We start from the raw sequence: 26,994 nt of genomic DNA on the forward strand, positions 1-26,994 counted from the left end.
ACAACTGTCTCTGGTGTAAAGATGATTTCTTAAGCGCAATAGAACCAAATGGATGAGAACTTCCAGAACATTTGCATATTACATTTCAACAGCCGACATTTGGATGACAAACTAACATTGGTCGCTGTCATACCCCAGCCCATACACTGGATTTACTCTCCTTATAAAAGACAATGGCTGCTAAATGCCATATCTCTCTGTGATTGAATGTGCCTGTGGGTAGCATGCACATGTGCAGGCTGTTTATTGTCCATTACAGCCATTCAAACGCACAAGAAAATGAAAATGCCAATCTCACCATCTTGCTATCAGTTTTCATCGAACTCACTCTAACAGTAAACACGACGACATATTTGTTCTTGCTGGTCGCTTTATTACTGCTCTTCATTTATCAGGGGCACTTATTCAATATGACCTTTGATGAAAGACAGTGGCGATCTAGAGAGGAGGAAAGGGCAGTCGTCTGGAAATGGATGGATAGGAGAGTCTGTGGACTTGTGTATGCACTAAAACGTATCATCTGCAAATATATTCAAATCTTTCCCACTTTTCCAAATCATCATGCACATCAATAAAATATACGAGAGTTCTTTGAGGATTTGAGCTTATATGCAAATTTGTCATTGAAGAAATGTATTATAAAGGCAGAGCTTTCCATTGCAAGCTTGGCTTGACAATATCACATGCAGCCCTTACCGATGGTACCGACTGTAGCAAATGATCAATAAATCACCTCATTAGATCCTAGATTGATTCAATGTACCCAATAAACCCTGTAAAACAAAACGAGTAACATCTGTATTTAATTCAATCATAAAATCGCATCCCAACAAACTGTAGAAGATAGTGACGTATGAAAGTTAAATTATATATATATATATATATATATATATATATATATATATATAGGTACACCCTGAACTGGTTGACATTCAGTCGCAAGGCATGCATAGACAAACAACCTTTCACACTCACAACTACACACGCGGACAATTTGGAGTGGTCAATCGGCCTACCACACATGTTTTTGGAATGTGAAATTAAACAAAATTCAAACCTAATCACCACTTTTACTCTGCATTTTCATATGCATTGTATTGTTAACAAAAAGGTCTTATTACCTCATTCATGCAAAAATCTAATAAAACGATTAAAACGGTTTCTACTACCCCTTTTCAAACCACAATGTTCTACTAAAAATTTTCTACACCACCTGGTCGAGTATTATACTTTGATACTATACTTATACTCTGGTAGAGAGGGAGCGATATAGAGCCATAAATCACTCAAGTTTCAAATATTTGACTAAGCATTTCTGTTTTTCTTTTAGTTTCTTTAGAGACCATTGGGCACTATAAGACCTGCAGTGCGAATCAAGCCTTAAATAATTAAAAGCCTTTTATTACCAAAAGTCAATGTTTTGGCCATATTTTTATTACTTTTCTCAGGCTTAAGCACAATGCATATAAACTTTCAGATGAAAGTGCACGGGTGTGTGTGTGTGTGTGTGCGTGTGCGTGCATGCGTACGGATCCGTGTGTGTGCGAAGTATATGCACATGGCTAATTAGCAGGTGTGTATAGAGGGCAAGATGCAGGGAGAAGTATAGAATAAAATGCAGAAAAGGAGCAAGATGGGGAGATAATTGGTGCACCTGTCTCTGAGAAAAGACAGTTCTATTTGTGACCCCATACAAACGCAAGATACTGTGACTGATTCAATGGACATGTAGTTTAGAATTAACACTGTGACATGTGGCGTGCGTGTGTCATATGTGTGTGCGTCGGCATTCCAAAGAGAAAATGTCCCCGAGGGCCTTCATTGGAAAGTTGAGAATGTGTAAGGTCTAATATGACAGTTGAAATCCCACTTTAGCTTGGGTAATTGTGTGGATACAGTTTGAACTGAATGACGCTGTGACCATGTTTACATGCAGTTAATAACTCTTTTAAAAAGTGAATACTGGCAGTATTCGGGTTTTTAAAGTCTGTGTGAAAACACACAGAAACCGCACAAAAATCCAAATGAGTCCTAATTAGTTTTTTTTTTTTTTTTTAAAGTGGTTCAACAGATTATCCTTAAATATTACCAAAACCATCTTTATGTTTTTTAGTTGTAGGAATATTGACATGGAGGCAAATATCAGTGTGCAGGGTCTTTAAGAAAATATATTTATTATATTTATATAAAGCTTATCACCAACTTTTACCAAATAGTTTGCAAAGCAGTTTCAAAACGAGAGGAAATGTGTACAAATTAAGCCAAAACTATTTTTTTCTAAACCAGAACATAGAACAAAACAAAAAGAAAAGTGTGTTTTATGTTCAGTTTGTGGAACAATCGTGATTATTAAAAAAAAAAAAAACTGTCCATTTATATATATATATATATATATATATATATATATATATATATATATATATATGTAAAAGCGCAATTACTAAAAAAATATATTTTACGTTACATAGCAGTAAAAATATAGATTATAGTTGAATTAAGGGTTTGAAATTATTTTGTTGTGTATTGCTTGTTGTACATGAATGTGCTTTGTGTATTTGTGTGGGAGTTATATTCACAAAACGACTTTTGCACCCACTGAGTGATAGATAGATGTGGGGCCTCTGCTAAGATCCACCAGGCTCCTAGCCAACTTTTTTTTTTGTTCACCATGCACACACACGCACATTCATGCACATACACACACGTACGTACGTACATTAGGTACTTACCGGGAAGGAAGTTAGCATCATCTTCTTCATGCTTGTTGCTAAACTTGCTTGACACTTACTCATATGCATACACCCACTTTTTGAACAACCAAGACCTAGAATGAGCAATAACAGGTGGCTCAAAAACGCTCCAAATTGTGTTTGTGTTATGTTTTCCTATTGCAGTTTGGCTCTTCAAGATGTGTAGAACACAAGCAGAATAGTTAGATGCTGATGTCAACATCAGCAGACTGCTTTGTTTTAATCTTGACTTTAAAAACTTGGAAATATATTGCTCTGGTTACTTGGATTTTACAAACCGTAAACTGTTGAAACATGTCTTTTGTAACTTTATTATTTGGCCATTTGGTTTGTCTTTTTTTGTTGTCATTCAATTTTTTTTTATTTATATTTGCCACTGGCAAGAAGTATTAACTTTCACTCTTTACACATCTTTCAGGTTGTATACCAAGCAGTAAAATCGACATTTATGCTAATTAATTTAAGCTTATTAATTAAGACAATATGTCATTTCTACTCTCACAACAAGCCATTCTATACATACAGTATTTTGATTCCATAGGTAGATTTGAATGCATGGGATTACATTTGACACAAATATTTTGGAAAAAAATGAGAACATGCATACTTAAACACCTGATGTCTTTGTGAATCCTCACATACATCAAATGTGCAACTGCTCAAGATCATTGTTTGCTGCACTACATGTTCAAGAAAGGGACATTCAAAGCTGTATATAAAATCACACACTCACACTTTGCTAAATTAAAATGATTACATTTGCTCTCTCGTGAAATATTAACATATATTAGGTCCGGGGAAATATCCTGGCTTTGTTGACGTTGAAATTTTCATTGCCATCATTACTACAACAAGCGCATGATTTCATTTAGGCGTTATGATCCTGATTAGTGCTTTCCACCTCTCATTTAAAAGCCAGATGTGCGTTATACTATTCATCCTCCCAGATCTCCCCCCAAGTGGATGTTGTCACCATAATTAGATTACCTAAATTCCTCCCGCTGCTCTAGGTATAATTGCTATGGTAGCTAAAAAGCCAAGACAAAGATGCTGTCACTGAAATATTAAAGACACAGTTTGTCACTTTGGGGCAATTCAAATTAGGGATTGTACCATTTGTCTTGAGAAAAGTCATTACAGAAAGAACAGGTACAATTGATATTTTAATGTAGTTTAATGTAAACTAGCCTACAATTTATTTACTTCAGGAATGCTGGTAAAGAAATGTTGCTGTTTATATAGTTAGCTCTGAAATTATTTTATGCTCTTACACTTAATGTTTTTTTTCACAAACTCGGACTAAAATCTAATTGTGAGAAGGAAGTTTTCAAAATTTGCTGGAATCACAGCGCGTGCCCGTCATCTCAATCGATTGAGTGCTCCAAAATGCCTGTAGGTGTGAACGGTTGTTTGTCTATCTGTGGCTGGCAACCAGTTCAGGGTGTCTCCCGCCTACTACCCGAAGTCAGTTGGGATAGTCTCCAGCACACCAGCGACTCTTCTGAGGAAGGGCAGTTCAGAAAATGGATGGGTGGATGTTTTGAGTCCTTATTGCAAGGTGTTCAAAATACAGAGTATGGCGCAGATTTAGAATATCACTGCCGTAATGGACCTGTAGACATCAAAATGGCTGTTAGTACTTCACACAGATTGAAGGTTAAGTGCCATGAAAACGTAATGCCCCACTTAGTGAATTATTTATTTATTTATTATTGGCAAATGTGTCACACTTTAATGTTTGACACACGAGCAAATTGTACTACCACAAAGAGAGAGCCCAAGTAAAAGTAAAGGCCTTTTATGCACTCAGCCCCGCAATGTCCTCGCTGTTGCAGATAATTCATTTTTCCTTTCTAGTTCGGTGAATTATGCCATGTATTTACAATCTCACATGAACAACGAGCCTTATAAAAAAAAAATCATTTGAACAGCAACACAATGAACATTGCTGTGTTCCAATGTGCACATCTGGGTGTAGAAGGCAGCACCTGATTGCTGGCAAAAAGCTTATTGCAGAGTCTGACTCAACAGCTTGTCTCTTTTGCATTGAGCAGCGGGTTTTCATAGGAGCGCTTAAGTTTCATTTTGTGCCCAAACATCAGTAGGACATACGTAGGTTGCCGTGGCATTGAGTCGCACAACTTGCAGCATGAGGCTTGAGCCAAGGAGAGAAAAAGAAGAAAGAGGAAATGGAAAAGAAAAAAAAAAAAAAAGAGAAAGGAGCACAAAATCCATCTTTCTGTATCGTTTCCCTCCACTCTACCCGCCCGACGAGGGGTCAGGGGTCGTTGCAATGAAGAGATGGTGTTCCATGCTGTGTGATCTCTACACAGTTTAACTTTTTAGAAAATGTTTGCCCTAACTTGGAAATAACCCAGCATTTGATATATATCATCAAGTCTTTATTCAAAGATGTTAGTGGCATAGTGATAATCTGCTTCTCCAGGACCTGGACTACATGCTGTAGTTAATGGAAAATATTCTGCAGTCTTCCAGGAAATCCTAGACAAAAACCTCCAATCATCATTTCCTCCCCTCAAGCTCAAGAGCTCTTGAGTTAATGCAGTAGGACAATGACCTGAACCATAACAGCATGTCCACCGTACGTCTGAATGGCTCAAAAATACACAAAATAAAGGTATGACCTAATTGCACACCATGCTAGAAAATCCTTCAATATGACAGTTAAAATAATTCGAGGAAGATGAGTGGGTCAAATAAAATGATCGCGGAAGCTTAATTTCAGTCTTCAGATTGCAATTCACACGGGTTTGGATTTTTTCCCTTGTCCTTTAAAAAAATCCATTGTATATTCACTTGACTTATTTAGTAATGTATTCAAATTGGTGTGATGACCTGAATCATTTAAGTGTGATAAAAATCTAAAATCAGGAAAAGGGCAAAAGCCATTTCACTGCACTAAAAAGCTGCACATGTCATGTCATGTTATTTCTAATCATGCTTCATCTAGTGAAATGAAAACTGAAATGAAGTGTTAAAGAACAGGTAATATTTTTGGATGAGATTGAACTCAATTTTATAAAAATGATACAAAAAAACATCAGTCTTAGAAGGAAGGCTGATGAGGCAATTATGTTGCCTGGCTTGAAGCGATTGTATTGTTTACTGCTTGTTTAGCTACCCTGAATGACCAATAAAACCCATACCACTATATTTTGGCATTTGGCCATGACAATCTCTCGAGTGACAGCAAAAATGACTTATGTTCAGTAAAGGTCCCCTTGTCAAAACATGCATTTTGGTACTCACACAGTGAGGTTTATGGCTGGTGAGGCACTGATATTAGGACCAAAATGACAAATTTAGGAGCCAAATAGACTTGCATTTTTGCCTTTAAATTACCAGCCATATATTCAGAATATTGTTCCACATGTGGTTGAGGCTCTGCCTCACCAGACTCCTCTGACCGTATATCCCTGCCCTCACACTACTGTAAATTGGCATAGCCTCTAACTTATTAAGTAACAATATCTAATTAGGACTTTAAAGTGCTCTGAGTAATAAACAAGGAATGTAAGTAGAATATGTGAAATATAGGCCGAACTCTAATTGTTGCTTAATATTCTAGTGAATATTCTAATTTAGCTCATGCTGACATTTAATAATAATAACAAATATATGACTTGTTGAAGAAAATGCTGGGGGGAATATTTTTTAGTCTTTTGCCACTGACTCGACTTCACTCACGGGAGACCGTGCATCACCTCCCTTATCATTTGTGTCTGCTGGCCTCATAACTCCCCCAATGTCTGCCACTACATCCGCCTCCAGTTTGAAAGTCTAATTGAGCCTCAGGGATACACAAGCTAAAATGATGTAGTGGATGATGGGCTTAGCCTTTCAAGCAGACTTAGCTCACTTCAGTACAATCAGTACATTACATAAATGTATCATTTAAAACGCATTTATACAGTCAATAAATATTGTACCACTCTCGATGAATGGAGTGGAGCAATTACATGCAAGCCCTTGGAAACTTCCGGATTGATTTAACCACTATTAATCCTCAATATTCCACACGATGTTCACAAGGTCCCCATGTATTTTTTCTTTCTTTCTGTGGTCCACCGAAGCAGAGAGTTTATGCATGCCCTTCGAGGTGCTGCCTGGGGATGATGGCGCTGTTTTCCCTGTTTTCCCAGCATTTGATGAAAATAACATGTTTATGCAATACTCAAAGATGTTAGTGGCAGATATGTAGGTGGCCTGGCCTGCTTTGCCTCTTCAGGATCTGGACAACATGCTCATGGAACAGTGAATTTTGTAGTCTGCCAGAAAATCCTAGATGCGAACGTCCAGCCATCATTCCTTACCCTTGAGCGCAGGAGCTCTTGGGCAATCCTGCAGGATAATGACCTGTAGCATAATGACAAGTATGCGTCTGATTACGTCCATATGTCTGATTTGCTCTCAAAAAAGTTTCTGAGTGGCCGAGTCAAAGTTGAGACTGGAATCCAATTGAGATGCTATGGTATGACCTTATCGCAGTTCATGCTCAAAAACCCTTCAATATGATGGAGTTAAAAAGGAGTGGGTCAAATCAAATTACCGTGGATGCTTGATTTTCGTTATTGCCACCAAGGGTAGCACAACCAGTTATTAAATTCAGCCGGCAATTACTTTTTAACGTAGGGTCAGACAAGGTTAGGATTTTTATTCCTTTCATAAATGAAATGATTTGGCTTGACTTGTTTTTCGATATGCCATATTAAAACTGGTGTGATAATTGGAAACATTTAAGTGTGATAAATAATCCCCCCAATCAAAAATTAGGATACTATCCACCACAGTCTGAGTTGAGGCAATTTTCTGTACGAGTGCAGTTGTATACAGCTATAAATCAAGATTTCAAATATTATTTTCCGTCTTAGAAAGATATTTGCCTTGTTTGTATATGTGGATGGACGTAGAGTTGCACAATATGATGAATAAACGAGATGGTTCTCAAAATTAGGCCACGACTTGTTTAAAGTAAGCAGCACAGCAACGCAAACGACAAACACATTCATGACAACATAGCGCATTTAGTTGATCGCATAGTTTCTTTTGGAATAAAGAACCCATAAAACTCAATTGTTGTGTCTTCGGGTTCTCTATCGTTCTCTACATTTTGTATTTTATTTTCACTTTTTGTCTTTACTTCATTCCCTCTTCAACAACTTAGCGAGGGAGAAATGTGATGTTACTGCTTTTTTCTTTCGATGGGCAAGATTTATAGATCGGTACAACACTTCACCAGGTGTCGCCACAACCTGAGGTTTTTCCAGAGAATGCGCCGATAAATGGTTCTACATGGCGTGCACAATTTAGCCTCGACTGAGCAGTTAACACCCAGGTTCACTCTCTTTCGTCAATCTTTTCCTCTATTTCCCCTCATCATTTTTAACACCTTTCTTCATTCTCTCCCACTTTCTGCTACTGCAAGCATTTGTTATTTACTGAGGTGGACACATTCTCTGGGAGCTAAAAGGACATTTTCTCACTCACTTTCTCTGTCTGTCTCTACTTGGAGGTCAGAGTCCTACTTGCCAACAGCAGAGGTGGCTTTTCAAAAACACACAATGCTTTAATGACAAAGGGAGTGTACATACTGATAGAAAATGAGATAGTACTGTGCATCTGTGTGTTTGATTTGAGCTTGGCCGCGTCAAATTCATTCAAATACTCTCATTTTGTCGTGTTGGTGCGTTTGACTTGGCGACAGAGGATAAAATCGCTATTTTAATGGTTTCATGTACCTGAGTGGCAGTGCTGTCACACAGCTCATTGCATTTCTTCGATGTTTCAGAGATTTCTTAGAGTTGCTTAGAATTGTCTCAATGTCCAAACCCATTTTGATACCACAGTATGACATTCAATTTAACAGCAACAAGCAACGGTCACATTCTTACTTTTGTTGCTAGTGAAGTGAAACCATACAATATATAAAGATTAAATCCAATATAGCTATACCCTGAACATGGTTCATGTTTTCCAGCCTAAAATGGGCTACATGTGCTTCTGTAATGGAATTGAAAGTTGTTCTGTCAGCAGCCCAACTGCCAAATCATATCTCATTCTGATTGTCCTTATAGATCAGGGGTGGGCAAACTTTTTGACTTGCGGGCCGAATTGGGTTCTAAATTTTGACCGGGGGGCCGAACCAGGAGCAGACGGATGTAGTGTTTGTGTGAAGTAATATAAATGACATGTAAAAGTCATTGCATAAAAGGTTTTTACTTTTAGTAGATACTAAAGCATGGATATTAAAAAAAAGCTTTTTGAAAACAAATGCATTTATTAACAGCATTAAAAAAATATTTCACCAAAAAACTACTATCAGTGATTATTATTAAATACGACACTGTTATGATGAATAACATTTTCCATCACTTCAGCGCCTGCAGGTCAGATTTATGAAATATGTTTATCTAATGAGGCGAAATCACATCCAACGGCAAACATTCTGACCAAATACATCATCTTGAAGAATCAGTGAAAGAATACATCTAAATAAAGTAATAAAGAAATCAATAGTATTGTTGGTTTCCCTTTTTGGCTAGTGCATCATAGTCTGGAGTAAAATTTGTTGTGGTAATTTTTAGGATAGAGCCGAGGTGTCGGTCCGTTAACCTAGATCTGTGACGGGCTTTGTTGACGTTCATGTGGCTGAACGTCTTCTCACACACGTAGGTCGAGCCAAATTGTCCACTCTTTTTTAACATTCGGCACTCAATGTCCACCTTTCTTTTCTTCGGGCCACTCATTTTAATGGAAGGATTCCAGGGGAAGGTTTGTGGGTGGCATTAGCGTAAAACTGTATCTGAAAACTCAGCGCGCGAATTACGAGAATATTGACGTCACAGCCTACACTCGAAATTCGGCACTGATAGATGAAATTACTACGTACTACTGAGTACGCACGCACACGCACTTGTGAGTGTGCACCGAGCTTTCTGACACGGCTCCCGGGAGTAAATGCGCGGGCGGGCGCTTCCCCATCTACTGGGGAAACATAGTAATTGCAGGGAAAATGACCCCAAAAAAATTAATAATACAATTTATTCAGGTTTGGCGGGCCGGATTAAACGGCCCTGTGGGCCGGATGTGGCCCGCGGGCCGTAGTTTGCCCACCCCTGTTATAGATACAAGAGGCAATAGGTGGTGTGGGCAAAATGCTGATAGAAACCATATACAGCTTGTTCTTGAAACAATCATTGGGCTATCACTGTGGTAGAACTCCCCCACAATCAGAGCCAACACACCACCAGGTGGTGCTTGGTTGACCAGACATGACCACAAACTCGATCATCGAACTGCGGCCTAGACTGTGCTGATGTCAGATGCATGCACGGACATGCTAGAACAATGTTTGTTACCGACAATCCGTAACTAATAGAGCCGAAGTTGACTGATCACCACTTCCTGTTTCTGATCAGGCGTGCCGGACTGTTCTTCCCAACCACACCCTTGCCCATATCGCGTCATCAGCGCCCTTTCTGACAAATCCAAAATGAAAGGATACCCTACTTTGGTGTATAGGCCCAAACAATCAGGACCTTTTCCCACCACCCAAAAGCAGAATCCAACCTCAAGAACACTGGTTCCAGTGTTGAAGTGAGTCTAACTATCAAGTTGAAACCGTTCGACCCCATACAATAGCTCAGACTGTTAACCTGCTAGAGAGGTGACAATCCATAGTGTAAGCTTATTTACCCAGGGATTGGACCGCAAATGTTTCTGCCTTCGGCTGCCACTCAGTTCACACTGCACCCGACCTCCTTGGACCAATGTTGCCCCTTTGGGCTTTACCTGGCCATATACAGTAGCCCCCCCAATTGGTTATTAGTTTCTGATCGGCAATATAGTACGTACGTACATCAGCACCAACCTAACCCCAACCTTACCCCGCCCCGCCCGTCCACCACCACCTTCAACAGCTGATCGCTGAAAAATTTGCACCATCTTGAATGGGACCCTGGTGGAAAAACTTCATTGGACCAGTATATTATTTCGTCAACAGTATTGATAACTAATGTGTTAGTTACTAATTATTCATTGCTTTCATTTATTATGCAACAATGCAAGTTGAAAAGGTCATGGTTCAAACTAAACTACTCTAACAACTAAAATGTCTTTGAATTGACTTCAAAATGAAAAACAACACATTTGACAAATTTTAAACGTGTTTTTGTAAGCGTTTTTTTTTTTAAAGTAAAATATTGAATGCAATAAATGTCGACCTTTTTTGATGACATTCACACACTCGATCACAAACATTGTATTTGTTTTTAGTATGAAGGTGCCTAAGGCCAGGTCAGGCAAAGCCATTATGTTCTGCATGTTCTCTTTTAAACAAGCACAACTATCTGAAACATAACTGCAGTAATGACCCTTTCAATTATGCATGTGTTACGAGACGATTTGGCAGCCTGACACAAACAACTAAGAGAGAAATGATATGCTAATTAAAGGAAATGCATTTATTCAAGGTTATTCATAACACATTGCTGTTTTTCAGCCTATTAAAAGCGGAATAGGGAAAGAGAACAATAAATGATGAATACATTTGAGTCACAGGTTTTTCATTGCTGGATTCCACAGTTAGTATATTAACGTTTGTTTTTGAGAGGAATATTTTATTGCTATTTGCTGTTAAAGACCAAAGTGCAAGATAACAGGCAGATGGATGCACATTTCAGAATGAAAGCTCTTCTGAAAATCAATTAGACTGTGGGGCATAACCTATTAAGTATACACTTTTATTCACGACTGCGCCTTCTTTTAAATGAACACACAATAACAGAGGTCAGTCTTGTAGCTTTCTAACCTACAGCTATTTTCAGTATTAAATTAACTCTGAAGTTGTAGAAGGAAAAGCTTGTACTACGGCATGTACCCAATTACACTGTGTACTTCTATGTGTAGATTCTCTTAGTAGACATCTAGATATATGCCCACTGCAAAAGAGAAGCTCAGCCATCTGTTTTTACAACATTCTTTAAATCTTACATCTGATTTCCTTCTTAAATTCGGCTTGCTAGTTATTTTCCATCTACTACTCTAATTTTAAAGGAAACAATTCGAAAACATGATCCAGCCAAATATTGACATTTTTATCTAGGGGTGGTTTAACATCACGAAAAAGAGTAAATGCCGTTATGCAAATATGGTATTCCAAATAAGCGTGCATATCTGTCTGTCACACATTTCATGCTACAAGTGCACAGCCAAAACGTTGTTTCAGTCAGTCAGAAGAAGAAAACTTTTTTTTTCCCTGAATGAAACAGTCATGGTGTATTTTATTTTGGTTGTAAATCAAGACATTTTTACCTTTCTGATAAAACGGCTCATTATTTCAAAAGTCTGACAGCTCTTGGTAATTGCTCACTGAGAAGTCACAAGACTTGGTCTTCAGCCCATTATACGCACAGGAATAGATCTTTAATTACAGTACAGTAGAGACTAATTGTGTATTTCAAGATAGCATAGATAGGGGCGGCTCGGTGGTGCACTGGTTAGCATGTCCGCCTCACAGTTAGGGTTAGGGTGCCGGTTCGCTTCCACCTCCGACCCTCCCTGTGTGGAGTTTGCATGTTCTCCCCGAGCCCGCGTGGGTTTTCTCCGGGCACTCCAGTTTCCTCCCACATCCCAAAAACATCCATGGTAGGCTGATTGAGCATCCCAGCTTGCCCCTATGTGTGAGTGTGAATGGTTGTTTGTCTCTATGCGCCCTGCGATTGGCTGGCAACCGGTTCAGGGTGTCCCCCGCCTACTGCCCGATGACTGCTGGGATGGATGGATGGATGGATGGATGGATGGATGGATGGATGGATGGATGGATGGATGGATGGATGGATGGATGGATGGATGGATGGATGGATGGATGGATGGATGGATGGATGGATGGATGGAAGATAGCATAGATGGACCACATCTGGCACCTGGTAGAGTTATTGTATTTATTGACCATACCATAAAAGAGTAGACACTGCAAACACAACTGAATGGCATTGATTGTTGATGACATTACACTATAATCATATTCCCAATATATTATTTCTTAAATTTTGAAAGCAAAACCATCATACAAAAGAACATCTTGTCATCAAAATAAATAAACACCACCATACATCGTCAACTCCTAAATCAAAGGAGTTATTATCTGCGACTGCAAAACATTGCTATGACAAAATCTCCACAGTGAGTCTACTGATTATGATGCCTGAACAGAATCAACAATGAAAAATCCTGACAAATTATCAAAATGCGCGGCCTGATCAGAGCAACTCGGATGAAAACCTGCATGACGCACCTGGCTTTTTAACTTTATTCTCAGAATTCTGACATTAAAGTGAAAATTCCCACTTTCTGCCTTTAAAGTCAGAATTCTGACTTTATTCTCAGAATTACCACTTTAAAGTCAGAATTCTGAGAATAAAGTCAAAATCCTGTCACCCCCCCCCCCTTTTTTTCTTCTTCACTGGCCCTAATCCTCTTCCGTACTCTTTTGTACCAATGGCACCTGTGTCATGAGAATAGAAAAAAATCACCAGCATATAACTCTCACCACAATTTGTCGCTAGTTATTCAAAAAAATCAGACTGAATCTCAAATTTATGGACATAAATTAAAAGGAAAACCTTTTTTCCCAATGGCACCTGTGTGATGAGGTTATAGTCCTCAAAGTTAAAATCATCAATTTGGGGGGTTGAAACAGTTTTAGGCTACTTTAGAGGTCATTCAAAATGAGGGAATGAAGTGATACTTTATATATGACTGTATTATTAAAAATGTCTATGCGAATGTGTAGTTTAAGCCCCCCCCCCAATCTACTCCCTTCTGTGGGTCACTAGTTATTAACCCCAAGACAGTGACCTTGACACACTGTCTCCTAACACACAAAAAACGGAGCCAGTGCGTACACACACATACTTTTCCATCTTTATCAGAGCTCTGTGACCCGGCACATTGCATGAATTGAAAACCATCAATCCGAACATGGATAAAAAATTTGATTATGCCTCATTGTATGAGTACCCGTTTTGTTTGATTGAGTCACTAAAAGTATGGTTTATAGGTTATCAAAACAAAAGTCAGGGGATGTAATGGTCCACAAAACTGCATTGTGATAAGTTTCAGACAGATATTAAGGTGGATTTAGGATTAAGTGAATAATTGAATCAGCTTCTATAGAAATGAGTGTTGTAGCGATACTCGCCTTCAGATTTCTCTCTACTCACAGTGCGGCCCAGATTGGGTGCCTGAACCATCCCCCCGCCCCTGATATTCTTATTTCTTTGCTATTCTTTCATAGTTATTAGTTTTTCCTTCTTAATGTACTCGTTATGATTCCCACGTATAAATACCATATTGGCCCGAATATAAGACGACCCTGATTATAAGACGACCCCCCTCTTTTTCAAGACTCAAGTTTGTTGCGTGTGTGTGCGTGTGTGTGGGGGGGGGTTGTGTCTAAACTAAAGTTAGGGACCTAGGGAGAGTTTTTCCAACCAAACTCATTCTATTATTACCTGTGGCCATGTTTGGATCTGAGAACTGATTTCAGAGTTTTCGTTGTTTAAGCCTTCTTAAACCATAAAGAGAAAACCATGTTGCCTCTAGTGGCGGTTCATTGTACTGCTGGCAGTAGATTTCCGCCATCATTAACTTAATAATTATTTAACTAACTAATTGATAATTATTGAATTAATTTGATCCTTAATTACACCATATTCACTACAGTGCAATCTGAAGAAAAAAGTATTGGTTAATCTGAATCTGTTGCTTCTCCAGATATAATGACTTTAGAAAATGATTGCACACAGCAGATGGGCGAATGTTTAGCCATGAGCTGACAATTCAGCTGTTAATAACTATTTTCTAATAAAAATGTACCTTGCTTACTAACCATCCCTCCACCACTCTATCGTTTGATGAATTTATGCAACACAACGTTTAGTATGTGACGTAAAGGAAAGAGTGTGTTCCGTTCTTTCCTCTACGACCTCCTTCCCTACGTACTCTCCCTCTCAACCTAATCAATACCGACTAATAGCTCTGGAGGGTTTCAGACTATTCATTTCCCTGAAGTATCTAATTAAGTTAATCAAAACCACCTCCATTTTGTGGAAGTCTTAACAGCTGACAACACACTGTTGTAGCTGCAATTTGTTCACTAGCTTTTATGTTGAGCATGGTTGAGACAAGTCCGCTACGGAATCTTTTTTTTTTTTTTGCTTATTTCTATTCACTACTAAGTGCATACGTATTAAAAGCAGCAGACATTCTAATAGATTTTTCCCGCTTGCTATCAATTTAAACATTTAACTCAAAATTCCACAGTGGCACTATGAAAATGTTTTCCAATTTTTCCACATCCCTGTCTGGCAGTTTTACTGCATTGATTATTGTAGCTTCAGCTCTCTATATATTTGTAGAATGACAGGTTATCAATATCCCACACTAGTGCTCAAGGTTTTGCTGCATGATTTTACATTTGAAGTTATATCACAAATTGCTGCGCTACTGGGCACTTTAAATGGTATGACAATTAACTGCATCATCTGCACAACCGCCATGTTGTAATTACCACAATACTAGTCACTTTAGTTTTGCTTGATGACTCTCCATTTGCACAGTTGTCATTGTACCAGAGCACTATTTTGTCATAAATGACAACTGTACTTACGTGTCACGTCTGTGTCATAGTTGCTTGTTACTGCAATTTTAGTGCAGCTCATACTACCGGAGAAAAAATCCTTGTGTGTGTTTGTTACATGCTTGGCCAATAAAGTCAATTCAGATTCCGACTCGCTCGTTCTGCTGGGAGACTTCAACGCTTCAAACAGATTGTTTATGGTGCAGTAACATTGTTAAATAACAGATTCATATCAGATTTCAATCCACATTCAGAAGGGAAAATGTCCGACGCAGATTTGATTATCACTAGTGCTCACTTAAGACTTGCAGTCTGTCTGCACTTCATATTTTAAATGTGGCTTTAAGCATAAGAGCAGAGAAGCTCAAAAAGGGGATAAGAGAAGTAGTTCCCAGTCTATTAAAATGTAATTAGAGAAAACCTCATTACACAGGCAGACAAGAGTCCAACTGAGCCATGGGGGACGGAGAAATAAACAGCTTTCTGCTTTCTAGTTTATCATTCATCCTTAAAGTAAATGATCAGTTTATGTCAAGTAAACACAAAGCGGGAGGGGAATCCAATTGCTGTAAGTATGTGATGATAATTATATTGGAGTATGTTTAGGCAGCAAAAGACATAATTGTCTTGGATTCAGTTCCGAACGAGGGTGGATTGAACATCATAATTCTTTCCAGTCAATCAGTCTTTTCCCACAGATCTGGGTACAAGTTACTCACGCTTTTCTGCCAAGCAGCTCAGAATCAGCGGCTGAGATGATTTCCAACTTTCGATGCATTGATTTAGTGAGGATATTACACGCAATTGTCTGCATACTAATTTGCTCATTTTGCATCATGATTCATAAGACGACAAAAGCACAAAGAAAAACACAGATTGCAAGTACCGTAATTTTCGGACTATAAGTCGCGGTTTTTTTCATAGTTTGGGTGGGGGGGCGACTTATACTCAGGAGCGACTTGTATACATATATATGTTTTTTTTCACTTTTTTGGGCATTTTATGGCTGGTGCGACTTATACTCCGGTGCGACTTATAGTCCGAAAATTACGGTAATATGAGTCTATGCAGAATGTTGAAGTTTAGATGTTTTGAACTTAAAATTAACTGAACTGTTGCGTGTCTGTTTTGTTTGTAGTTTATGGAGTTCAGTAGCTTTCACAGTGTTTCACAAGTTCTGCATAGCATTACTATTAATACAAAGACAAAAATATTGTTGGGTATTGCATGAGCTGTGTTAGTGCCCTATATTGCCTAACATGGGTGAATACTGGTTCACTACAATTCATAAGCAGCTGTGTTTTCACCACCTAACACAAGATGTTGCATACTTTGGCACCTACCCTGCATGTGTGTATTTTTGTCAACGTGGATGTGAAAATGTGTGTGTGTGTGTGTGTGTGTGTGTGTGCGTGCGTGCGCGCATGTGTGTGTACACGTGTGTGTGTACGCGCGTGTGTGTACGCGCGTGTGTGTCTACATGAGAGTGTGTGTGTTTTGTGCATGGCCCTAAGCAAGGAAGAAGTGGTTCAAAGAGCACCGGAAACCTTGATGAAGGAGGTGTGTAATCGGAACTGAAAACCAATAACTGGCTGGTGGTGGAAAGACAGATTCACAAGGAGAATAGGCCAGAAGAAGCTGAATATACACACACACACACATAAAAGTAAACAAAACTCAAGTTGGTAGTAATTAAACAATAAATAAATTTACGCAACAAATTAAATCTTTTCTTCAATACTATACTATACTTTTGCGCTATATTCTGACTGTCAGCTGTATGCACACTTGCTCCATTTTTGCTCCTCTTATTTATTTATGTTATTTGTTTATTTATTATTTATTCATCGCTCTTATTTATTCATTGTTTGTGCCTTCTTGTTTTTACTTTTTGTGCTGTTTACTTTTATGTATATTGTGTAATATGTCTTGTCACCGTGGGATAGTGGGAAACGTAATTTTGATCTCTGTGTGTCTTGACATGTGAAGAAATTGACAATAAAGCAGACTTTGACTTTGACTTTGATAATGAGATGTGGATGTCTATCTAATAATTGAAAAATTCATTTTAGAAATCCATGGCAGTCGTCTGTAACATCATCATCATCTTATTGAAGAAATGCAAGCAAAAATAATATATGTTCCACTTCCTGGAGTAGAGGTCTACGCACAACAGTAAACAGTAAATGCAAATCAAATGGCTGAAGCAACAGCAACTGCCTTGGATACGAAATCTGAACTCTCTCATCTCCATACGCGGGTTTTGAAAAACATTTACGGAAGCAACGTTTACTGAAGTCCTTTTAGGCCGGGTACAAATATAAAGACAACTAGGCCAAATTTGAGTGTTTTCCATTTGATAAATGAAAACCAATGCCTTATTATTGGATGTCCCTGAGAGATTCCCTTAATATGATTACCCTGTGTTGTGGGCTGTGTCCAGAGGGATTTTTCACCCCAAAACAATCTAGGCTTACAATTGCAAATGTTAAACCTGTTTAATATTTTTACATGCTAATTCCTTATGTCTTGTGACACCTTGCCGTCTTTCATAGGTCATTCATGGTAAGACAGATACTGTAATGACTTGTAACCAATAACAATGTTGCCGAATCCAGAATTTAAACTCTTTGAGGAGAACTCCGTTAAACCACAAAGATGAAAATAAACTACGAAAGTTATTCAATAGGATAGTGAATTGGTAATCCTATGCACATCCATCCAGCCATTTATCTACACTATATTGAACTCATACAATGGGAATTATGTCAATTTGCCAAACACTTGAGCAAATGGTCCATGCTTTCTCATGCATGGAAACAATGGCAATGAGCGGTTTGCATCAGCACCCCAACACTTTAACAGAATATAATATGGATTCATTTACATTCAGGGTCTAAGGCTAAGGATCTATAATAGACAGTGACGGTATGTATTATTGGTCTGCTGCTTTTCATTATGCCGTTAATGATTTTCTGTCAAGTTCAATTGTGAATGAAGGAGGCACAAAAGTGTGTGTGAGGGGCGGGATGGGGTGGGGTGGTGTTCAAGAGTGGAAAGGCAGGAGACAGGAAACTCCTTGTGCAACATCACACCAGACTCTAAGGATGTGCATCTCCATCATTCAGGCCACATGTCATGCATCACAATGTACAGGCAACTGATATGCAGCAGATTGTAGCCTGCCTGATGGTCTAGATAATTAGTTATCGACAAAATATCTGACACAAAATAAAAACGTCTTTCATATTTACATTCTTGCAACCCAGGAGAGAATGAGACAATAATTACACTGGTCAAGAAATTTTTGCTGAACTTTTTTTAACTACAATAGCAAGTAAACCTTTATATATTACGTATATATATATATATATATATATATATATATATATATATATATATATATATATATATATACTTATATATTAGCATTATATATAATTTGTTTTTTTACACTGATTCAGAATCTGCTCTTGTTCTTTCCCTAGCACATCAGGTTTTCATAATAATAACGGTAATAATTATAATAATAGTACATATAATATATTATTATAAATAAATAATAAAAATAAGAATACTAGTAATAATATGTAATGTAGTGATATATTTAATAATTGTGCATTATAGGTTAGTTTCAGTGCATTTTCTTCTGAAACGTCATAGCTATAAATGACAAGACTTGGTCAAATCCGTATTACGCAAGCTGTTATAGGTCAAACGTAAAAACAACAAGATAAAAATGAGAGTATTGCAAAAGAAAGGCATGTGTTAGAAGAAAGACTTTTTTTAAATAATCAAAAATACATTTAGGGACAGAAAGCTATCTCTGATTTAAAAACTGCTATTGAACTGTGTTATTGAATATTAGGGGTGTGACAAAAAACTATTTCAATTAGAAAACTGCTTTTGATTATACTGAACCAAGCCAAATCGTTGCATTTTAACATGTACTGTCCTTGAATCTTATGACACCCCATGTATCAAGATCCGTATCAATTCCTCTTTTGCAGTTTGACAGATGAACACCAGGTAGAGATCAGTATGAAACAGTTCAATATTGCTGATGATTTATTGGTTAATCAGCGATATTGAAGTTTTTCGTTCAGTCTTTCCGTTTGAATGACATTCCAATGTCGTTGTATATGCGTGTTTGCGTTGGTTCATCGAGAGAACCAATTGGCATGTATCGGGAGGGGCGTTGGTGCTGTCCAGCTCTTCATCTTCGCCACTCATGCTTGGATATCTGCCACTGATATGACTACTGTTTCTTGTTTTGGGACATTTCTATGCTCTGTTTGCAAATCTGCCAGACATTGACGATTAGTATGGTGTAACAGTTCCTCCTCCCAGCCATGGGTAGGTCCACGCTAACAACCTTGTGTCATGGTTTCCCCGTAGCATCTTTAAACCAAATCTCCACATATCCATCTCCAATTGTGATCGGCGTAGATGTTTTTTGCTCAATGTGGATTTGGGGTTCCTCACTTTCCACATTCTGTGTATGTTTCCTCTCTCTTTCCACGAATGCCTGAATCTTTTTCATATTCCGATAGCACATTTCTCACAAGTGTGTACTGGTTTCCCAACAGCTGGCGCAGATCTTGTTGACCCCGGCAACGTCGGAGCCGATATGACTATCATTTTTATATCACTCATCCGAGGTATCAGCATGTAGAATGGAGGGCTCCCCCCAAGACTGGATATGGGATACCACCATTCGACTTGACTGGGATTCATAGCCCGGCCAAATTCCAGGGTCTTTACCGTCTTTCTGTATGCCTCTCTGTCTTTCTCCGTCTCGCTCTAATTTAATACCACTGTACATGTTCCATGTAACCACAGTCAGTCAAGACAAACATTCAGAATTCTAAATGACTTGGAACATAAATATAAGTGGAGTTATGCAGTAGATTGATGCTGATTGTTTAATGTAACTTCATCAGTTACTTAGCAACTGCCATGGAGAAGGGACAATGTCAACATGGTGGACGGCTAACATAAGAATATGGCACAATGTACAGTTCTGCATTGATTTCAATAACCGGGGTGAATCATTCAGCCTAATTATGGTGCCTATAACCAGCCAGTGCATAGACACACATCTGGTGCCATTATTCACCGGTAATTATATTGTCAATACACAGCAATGTGGCTCCATATTGCCCCCCCTCTTTAACAAGTAGGCAAACACTATTCTTTAATTGCCCTTCAGTCAAATACTTTAGAACTTCTTTGCATCCATTACACACATACATAGTCCCACTTGTGCATTGGTCCATTCAGTCTGCCTGCGGCGAATATCTGCAACATGCTTACACCATCCTCTTATATGCTCTATTTCTGGTATCTCTCTCGTGCACGTGCGTGCGCGTGCACACACACACACACACACACACACACATACACACACAGTCAAATACTTGGGAATGGGTTCATCAGTGTCACATCACACTCACTCTTTTTAAGCTCCTCCCTATAATTTCTCTCTATCCGGTCCCAGGAGCTTTGCAAATTGAAAGCCATTTACTCTTCCCTATCTCCAACTCACTCTGAGATTCTCTCTTACTTAACCTTAACCTCTTGCCTAAAATCAATTCAATTCTTCCTCTGTCTTCTTTCCAATTGTTTTTTCTTCATTTCTTTTAGCATTTTTTAATACGTTTTGATCGATTTGAGAAAAGTTACTGAATAACACAAATATATCTTATCTTTGCTTGTCTCATAAGATTTAATTAATGCATCCAACCATTACCTGAGTTGCTTATCCTCACAAGGGTTACAAGTGTGCTGGAGCTTATCCCAGCTACCTGTGTGCGAAAGGCAGGGTACACCCCAAACTGGGTAGCAACCAATCGCTGGCGCACACACAAACACCCGCTCATGCATATAATCACACCGCTGGACAACTTTGAACGTTCAATCAACCTACCATGCATGTTTTTAGAATGTGGGAGTAAACTGGAATACACGTAGAAACACAACATGTAAACTCCACACAGAACATGGCTTCATAAATGAATAAATAAATACATTTCAAGTATTTTAAAGATGTTGGTGCCAGACATATGAATGATTGCTGACCCATGAAAGAGGAGGGCAGAGCACCCACAGCAGGATAGCGATCACCTGGAACAGTGTTAGCTTGACTTCCCCTGTCTCATGACATACAAGAGCACCATCCTAGTTCTGTCATGTTTGGCAGCAAAGGGCAGAGTTCGGGTGCACAAAACTCTACTATGCTTGACATTGATGGCTCAGACAGCAAAAGGGAATTTTATTCTATTTTAGATAAGCAATACCATCATTAATACATTAGCTAACATGGCTTGCTTAGTGGTGTCAGTTTAACGCGTTATTAATTTTTTTAATCGCGCAATTAAAGCTCATTTTGGCCTAATACAATTTTTACTCTGTTGCCATAGAAAAACTACACCTCACCAAATCTTGCAGGAGCGGAAATAAACATCCAGCACGCCACAGTTGACACTAGTCTTGGCTTGTTGTGCAGAGATTTCAACCATTCTTGGAAATAAAAGCATCATGGCGAGTGGTCTGTTCATTATTTCTTGAGAAATCAGAAACAGGGTTAATATGGTGAATCAAGACCATTATATTGCTGCTAAGTTCTAAACAAACTTTAAAAATGGTTTGTTGAACTACAGGCTGAGTCGTTGTTTACATTTCATATGTATGTAATATTTTTATATTCCCCAAATGTTTTATTCTTAGAATGGACTGTTGAGGGGCTGTTTGTGTAACTTTTGGGAAATTTAATCCAATTCAATAAAAAAACATGCCTGCATAAGAAAATCAATTCCCCTCTTCCTGTTAAAATTAGCTAAAATAATGGCTCCGAAATAAATCTAGTTTTTTTTTTTCCAATAAATAAAATGTGATACAAAAGAAATTATTAATTGTGATTGAACATTTTAATCGCTTGACAACACTAATCATATTTGAACACACATCTCGAGCTGTCTCATGTTCTCTGCTGCTTCTGTTCTGCTCCAGCCTTGTTTACCCCGGTCTTCTCTGTCTGCGCTCTTGGCTTAGCCTAAGTTAAATTACCAGTTGTACGGAGCAATCCTGACACAGTGCAGAACTTAATTACACACTAGCTGACAGAAAGGCCTATGTGTTAGTGTTGTATTTTCTTTGTTTCTCTCTTTCCAGCCACTCAACACACTAAAGCCATATCTTTTCTAACATGTTTTTTCTATTATACTTCTCTCCCTCTGATTAGAGACAGCCTAAAATCACTTATTCCACATGGTAGCTATATGCCTATTATAGGTGTTGGGGTATGGAAGGGACGCCGGTTACCTGTAGCGAGATATAAAGGCCTATTTTTACCCGCGTGGGATTCAACTGGAGCCTATCCCAGCTGACATCGGGCAAAAGGCAGACTACACCCTGAACTGGTCGCCAGCCCGTCGCAGGGCACATAAAGAGACGAAGAGCCAGCTGCACCCACATGCACACGATCACTGAGCAAGAATCAATCACACGCTGGCTGCACACAGGACAGGTGAGTGTACCCCATCACCATCAGCAACCATAGACACAGGTGCATATTTTGAAGCAGTCTTATGTTATTTCACAATTTAAAACAGCTCCCGGGTATCTCGATGAATTGCCTGGCATGCTGAAATAAAAATAGAAAATTGTGCCGTTTATACTGTTCCTCGCTTTGTGAAAACATTAAAGACTGTTGCTGTGTTACAAGTTTTCCCAGTAGAGGGCGGACTCACCTGTTACCTGCAATGTGATGATGTTTGAGAGTGAATGAGTTGTACTAAAAAAAAAATCAAGTGTTTTTGTGCGTCAGTAAAAAAAAGAAAAGGAAATGTTGAATTAAGTTATTTAGCCACGACGCAGCAATGCAGGATGAAAAATCGGATTTGTGTTTGTGTGCGCTTGCGTCTACGTGTGGGCATGTGTGCTTGTGGAGCGGAATCCCTCCGTGTACAGAGTCAACGCTATGTCAGCTTTTATCAATATTTGAATGCAGAACAAGAGAAGGGATGAATCTTTAATCTGACCTTGGAACTCGACGCAGACATGGAGACAAGTGAAAAAGTGACACAGTGACAGGAAGTGAGAGGAACAAAGTGTTTTGAGAAGTGATGTACGATCTTGCTGCTAAGAGACGAGGGGTTTTGACTATCAGGCATCAGAAATTGAAGTCATGTTTCTCACAGTTAAAAAATGATAAAATAAAAAATCATCATACATCTTGGAAATAAGAATTGCTTTATCTTCATCGATGTAACACAAACACACATCACATATCTGCTTGCACAGTAGCTGGTTAGTAAATGAGCCTTTGCTCATGTTTCTTTTAGTTCTTTAGTGAGCTAAAAAACACCCCCTTCACACAAACAGCCTGTCATCTTTGGCTTAGAGATGCAACAAATGTGCAGTGTGTGGCGGCTGGTGGCTGAGCACCCTCCCTTAAGCACACACACATGCACAGTTTTGTGTGAGGAGAGCTGCTATGATATGACAGACTATTCTGCTGTCCTTGCCATTTTGAACATGTATTTTTGTATTATATATTTCTATTTAATACACAAATACAATGATGAACTTTTTAGAGAGGTGGAGTGACGACCATGAAAGATTTTTGTGCAGCTCATGATAAAGGTGGACTGTACTGACAGCCAGATGATTCTGACAGGTGATACAAATAAATGCTATGCATGGTACCGGCTGGCACATGTCAGATGAGTATGTTTACTATTTCTAAGACTTCCTGGATGTGTGTAGTCATTCTAGTTAATGGATGAATTTATTTCTCCCGCCTGTCCTTGCTGGAATCAAGATAAGAGTCTTATCTTATCTCTCTTCACCTTCTCAAATAATCTATTGCTTTTGTGTAGAGTGATGAAACTGTTAAGTTGTGGCCTTGACCAGGACAAGGGAGTTTGTGGCAACAATGAAGAGATGATGGAGGTATAGCTAGTAAGTTGCTGGTGATTGCCACAGATGGACACAATGAAACTATTCAAAGTGACAATAAAGGCACATCTTGCTATAAAATGCATTTGTAATTCAAAAGCACAGTGCTGCCGGTGAGTATTTTTTTGTGTGGAGTCTGCGTTTGAAAATAATGTCTGTATGCAATTCAGGCATTAGTTTCAATAGCAACATTCCAGACTTGCAACTGTTCTACTAAGCACCGTTAGTGGAAATTATCTAATTGCAAAAACAGCTTTCGTGCCATGTAAATACGGTCAAGTGGCACCTTTAGATGCCAAGAGAGGTTTCCACCACAACAACAGAAAAGTAAATAATGTCAAGAAAGAACAGGTCATTTGTCTTGAAGAAATCCCATCCAGCCATTCATTTACTTAAGTGCTTGTCCAAATTAGTGTTGCTGGTGAGCTGGAACCTATAGCTGATTTTGGGTGAGAGGCGTGGTGCTCACTACACACCGGACTGTTCGCCAGCCAATAGCAGTTGAACAGCTCCCATTCACTGCCTTTTTTATGAAAAACATTTCTCATTTCTGTGATTTCTCAGTCACAAAACAAACCCCCCAAAAATGTTAACTGCAAAGTGGAAAAAAAAAAGATGTGAAAAGACATTGCTTTTCATTGCACTAATTTCTTTCGCATTAGACCTATTTTCAGAAAGAGAAAGAAAAAGTGGAGTGTGTCATCCAAGATACAACTTTCAATTGGTACATATTGCATACTTTTTTGCTGGTGGCACTATGGTATTCATATCAGATGTCATAATAGATGAACCCACTTTTTAGTTTCATATATGCTTGTAAATATCAGTCATCCAGGTAATCTCTTTCTCAAGGTATGGAATCAATCACAACTGGGCTATGGATGTTTGGACTCTCATCTGAGAAGCCTCCATTAGTAAGTATAATTGGGATTGGCTATGAGAAGACGTCATCGTGATAACAAAAAGCTTCTGTGTCCCATTGCAAATATATCGTGACAAACTATAAATACAAACAAGCCTGTTGGATATTTTGATCATATACGGTGCAGCCGTATCATCTTCCAAAAGTCTCTCCTCCTCACCACCATCTCTAGCCTCCACACCTTTTATTTCTTATCACGGCGTGTCGCTTTTTGGCTGTACTGGTTGCTGTGTCGCAGCAGAGCGGAGAAACTGGCACGAGGAAATTGTAGTTCCTGTCCACATGCTGTCCAGTTAAAAACTCACAACCACCGAGCGAGAGGAGATCTCACACTCTATCTTCGACTGCATGTAGCAGTCGCCCACATAAATGTCCGCTTGGCTCTGCTCTGAACGCGTAATTGCTTTGTGCACACCTCACCCACATACACAAATATTCAAAAGAGCACACACACGGAAGCATGCTGCGCCAGTACACACTCCACAGCTCCACACCCCTGGTGCTAACACACATTATGTTGTAGCTTACTGAACGCAAACAAAATCATGAAGAACACAGATTGACAATACCAATCCTGTCTGTCCCCCCAGCACACCACCAACACAGTGTGTGTTTAGTGTCGGAGCCTGACAAAAGCGCACAAATGGTAAAGGTGAAGAAAAGAACAAGTCAGCCACACACAGCATGTCACTGTGGCAGAGTTGAAGGTCCAGCGCACTGCAGCATTTTGCAACATGTTTCTAAAACAGGACAGAAACATCAACTCAGCCTTTCCGTTTTGTGTCCTTATTATATCATCATGTCCCTGCCAGAGGCTCAATTAAGATACTGACTTTGACCCCTTACACAATTGTTAAAAGGAAGCAGGGGAAAAGAGCACTTTGCAAGCTGAAATTGTGAAAGCTTGAAAATCTGTCAAACACTCCAATGCATCTGCATGTATGTCCTGAGCGGTTTGTCCATATGTGCCTCTCTGGCTGAGAAACAGCTTTGGAGAATAACGAGGCCATAAGCCTCAGCATTATACATCACCTGTGGATCTAATGGGATACAACACAAGAGCTACGTCATACTAAATGTTACCTTTACAAAAACAATATTCCTCAGTTGAGAATGATACTATTAGACGCTTTTTAACACTTTAATTCTACATAAAAAATATATATATTTGGTAGCGAAATTGCTGTGGATCTTATTTAATTGTGTAGACAATAATGAATTTTTTGGTAAGTGTCAAAAAATTGTTTTCAGAAAATTTGCAATTCTCAGTGGAGTGAAATTATGATTCTACTGTGTGTGTGTGTGTGTGTGTGTGTGTGTGTGTGTGTGTGTGTGTGTGTGTGTGTGTGTGTGTGTGTGTGTGTGTGTGTGTGCATGTATGTGTGTATGTTTGCGATCATAGAGCACTGTGTTTAACAAGCACAATTGTTTCAAAGGATTACATTACAGGAAAATCAATTTTAACTAGATTGATTTCATTGCATGGCCAGCATTTCCAAAATTATTGAATCATTTTTTTTGTGCTTTCATCATTTTCCAAGGCTCAGCGGGGGTGTACAGTAGAACGACTGCTATAATTATACAGCAAAGCATCCTACCAGTCAAATCTGCGAGCAGTAAGTAGGGGAGTTAAAAAAGAAGAATCAGAATTCAAACGTAGGTGTCAACCAACCACATCATTTTGTGTGGCCTTAAAACCT

General features: G+C 38.8%; 1 protein-coding gene across 2 annotated transcripts in view; it reads right to left on the minus strand.

Annotated features, from left to right (window-relative positions):
- The window catches only part of il1rapl2 (interleukin 1 receptor accessory protein-like 2), a 208,651-nt gene that overhangs the window by 150,510 nt on the left and 31,147 nt on the right, over window positions 1-26,994 (minus strand). The window lies entirely within an intron of this gene.

This window comes from Syngnathus acus, chromosome 10, assembly GCF_901709675.1.
Source record: "Syngnathus acus chromosome 10, fSynAcu1.2, whole genome shotgun sequence".
NCBI classification, from domain to species: Eukaryota; Metazoa; Chordata; class Actinopteri; order Syngnathiformes; family Syngnathidae; genus Syngnathus; species Syngnathus acus.